Source organism: Elephantulus edwardii, unplaced genomic scaffold (genome assembly GCF_000299155.1).
Source record: "Elephantulus edwardii isolate Elephantulus edwardi_28Jun2011 unplaced genomic scaffold, EleEdw1.0 scaffold00110, whole genome shotgun sequence".
NCBI classification, from domain to species: Eukaryota; Metazoa; Chordata; class Mammalia; order Macroscelidea; family Macroscelididae; genus Elephantulus; species Elephantulus edwardii.
Window position 1 is genome coordinate 1,336,151 of NW_006399860.1, and position 3,722 is coordinate 1,339,872.

The window sequence follows — 3,722 nt, forward strand, 5'->3', positions numbered from 1 at the left end:
TTCCCCTTTGGCTTTTGGACTCGAAAGTGCTCATTTCCACAATCCTATTTTACTTTCTTAATTAGGAATCCTGAATGCAACTAAATATAACTACCTACAAAGCAGAACAATACATTCCAAATTATAATAAAAACAGACACTAAACTGAAATATAGTAATATTCTAAAGAGATCACCGAACGAGTTAATTTCTCTTCAAATCTTACGTAACCTAAAATGCTTCAAATGTATTTGTCACCTCACCACTTCTTCCCAGTTTTCTTTCAGTTTGTCTCCCTCTGGTGGATTTTAAAAGAATAAGCACTTTTCACTGTGGGCATATTGTGAGGCGTATAGGAAAGAGTTTTCAGGTCACTAGGAGTCATTCTTGGCTCAACAACCAACAATGTACACTTTTAACTGTGAGCGTGATGCCCTTGGAAAAAGATGTCATGCAGAGAAAGGTCAAGGAAAGATCCTCAACGGATGACACATGGATTGACACAGTGACTGCAACAACGACTTGAGGATAGCAGATATTGTGAAGATGGTACAGGATAGGGCAAGGTTCCAATGGTTTGTTCATACGGTCGCCGTGAGTCATGGACGACTCAGGGGCACATAATCACCACCACCACCACCACCACCAAAACATATGCTTTTATTTTCCAAGTTACTCCAGATTATTTGGGATAGTTTTATGTCCAAGGTAAGAGCTCATCAGTTATTAGTCGGTTCATGTCACAGAATTCTGGAAACCTGTCTGGCTGGGGTGGGAGTCTTTGCAGAGGTTGTAGGTCATGGAGGGTAAAATTAGGCAGAGTGAATCTTCTCCCTGACCGTTTATTTAAGAACCAGAAGCATACGCAGAGTCATTGAGATATGTGCAGAGAAGTGGAAGTGGTTTGAAACTGTTGAGAATATAAGAAATGAGGGATGAAAGCTGTGGTCAAAGGTAACATGGAAAAGTAAGTAAAGGGTATATCGGGGGGCTTCTGAAGTTATGATTGAATCATATTTTGTAGATGATGGAAGTTTAACCAATTAGAATTGGGCTGTAAAAACAGAAAACTCAGGTAAATACATTTTTGTTTGTGTGTGTGTATTTGTTTCAGAAACACTTATTCCAGAATGAAAGGTAAAACATTCATTTATGAAAATTAAAAGGCTAAATCAAAACATATGACCAAAAAATGCACCTGTTAGCTTCTTTCAGAGGGCTTGTGGCCCAGGCATGAGGAAATTGCTCTTCTAATTCAAAGGTGGCACCTTTCTGGTGGTTCCAACCCACGGACAACTCAGATAGAGATGATCAGTCTCCTCCTGTGACATTTACAGCCTTGGAAACACAATAGAAGCTCAGCTATGAGTTGGTTCTGACTTAACAGCAATGAAAAGACTTTGTGATTATGTTGAGTTCACCGACAAAATAAGGACTATTTTCTGCATTTCAAAGTCACCTATGATTGTTGTTGTTGTAATGTGCCATCAAGTTGCCTGTGACTCATAGCGAGCCTATGTACAACTCTGAAGTCTACTCTGTCCTAAGCCAGTCTCACAGACTCTGTCACACCTACCCCCATCACCCCAGTTACTGTGTCAGTCCATGTCATCTGGGGTCTTTCCTCTCCTGTGCTGCCCCTCCACCCTTCAAAGCATGATCTCCTTCTCCAAGGACTGGTCCCTCCTGGCCATGTGCCCAAAGTATGTGAGGCGGAGCTTCAAAATCCTAGTCTCCTAGCAGAAACTTGGTTTCACCCTCTCTAAGAACTATTTGTTTTCTTAGCGGACCCTGGTATGTTCAAGACTCCTCTTCAGCATCACAACTCAAAGGCATCAATTCTTCTACCCTCCTTAGTCATTGCTGATGAATAGCAATTAACTGCGAAGACCAAGGCCTGGATCAGGCACATCTTAGTTTATTATAATCCACACAGTTAAAGGCCTTCGTACAGGCAATTAAGTACAAATAAACACTCTTCTCGTATTCTCTACTTTCAGCCAAGATCCACCAGGCATCATAAATGCATCTGAGAACTGAATAATGAGCAAGGATAACAGAAGAAAGGTCGACGTCTTTGAGTCGTAGTGTTAAAAAAGGGTACTAAATGTCCTATGGATTGCCAAAAGAACAAGCAGATACGTGTTGGAGAAATTATAGCCAGGATGCTCCTTAGAGGCAAGGATGGTGAAGTTTTGTCTCACATACTTTGGCCATGTTATGAAGGGCAGGCAAAATCCTGCTGAAGATTATTAAAAAATGACTGGAACAGCATATCAACAGAGAACTGCTAGAACTACAAGTTGGCTTTAGAAGAGGTCTTGGCACTAGGGACATCATAACCAATGTCAGATGGATCTTGACTGAAAGCAGAGAGTACCAGAGGTATGTCTACCTGTGCTTCATTGACTATGCAAACGCATTTGACAGCATGGATCACAACGTATTATGGCTAACATTGAAAAAAATGGAAATCCCAGAACACTTGATTGTGTTCGTGAGAAACCTATACATGAACCAGGAAGCAGTTGTCAGAACAAAGAAAGGAAACACTACACAACTCAAATTAAAGGAAGGCATGGGTCTGGGATGTGTATTTTCTCCATACCTTTTTTTTTTTTTTTTGCCTTGGAATTTTTACTTTTAGTCACTAACACTGGGCAAGGAAGAGCATACTTGCTTTGGTTACAAAAAAAAAGGCTCATTTTCTCACATTTCAATTAAAATCTTTACCTTTTGTGTGTGTGTGTGTGTGTACCGTCAAATCAGATCTGACTGATACAGGAGGAGATTGTCCCTCCTTCCCCGGCAGAGCACCTGGTGGATTTGAACTGTGCGCCTCTGGTATTGTAGTTGCAGCTCCTTGCCACTAGGCCACCAGAGCTCCCCAGGATCCTTACATTTTTTAAAAGTCTCCATCTCCTACTTGGAGTCCGAAAATGGCTGGTGGGTCAGCAAGCACATTAAGAAGCCAATCTGCTCCACAGTTTTCAGCTTGGACTGGCATTCCAACGTTCTGCTGACAGCAGGCTCCTGCGACTTCAAGTACAGGGTGCTTTTTGCCTTCATTAAAGAAGCGGATGAAAAGACAGCCAGTATGCCATGGGGCAGCAAGATGCTGTTTGGCGAGCTGATGTCCGATTTTGGTGGCAGTGGAACCAGGGGCTGGGTCCACAGCATCAACTTCTCTGCCAGTGGGAGCTACCTGGTCTAGGTCAGCGACGACACCCCCATGTCTGTATCCGATGCCTCCAAAAGCGTTCAGGTCTTTACTCCAAAGACGGAGTTCCTGCCCCTCCTTGAGCGCGTCGCTGTTGTTAGATGGATCTTAGCTGAAAGCAGAGAATACCAGAAGAAAGACTGTGTTTCATTGATTATGCAAAGGCGTTTGGACTGTGTGGATTATAATAAACTGTGGCTGACTCTGAGAAGAATGGGAATCCCAGAGCATTTAATAGTGCTAATGCGAAACCTATATTTGGACCAAGAGGCAGTAGTCAGAACAGAGCAGGGTAACACCGCATGGTTCCAAATTGGGAAGGGTGTACTGCCAGGGATGTGTCCTATCTCCATACCTTTTCAACCTGTATGCAGAGCAGATTATCCGAGAGGCAGGGCTCTATGAGGAGAAGTGTGACATCAGGATTAGTGGAAGATCTATTAACAATCTGCGTTATGCAGATGACACAACCCTGCTTGCTGAAACTGAGAAGGACCTCATGCACTTGCTGCAGAGGGTCAAG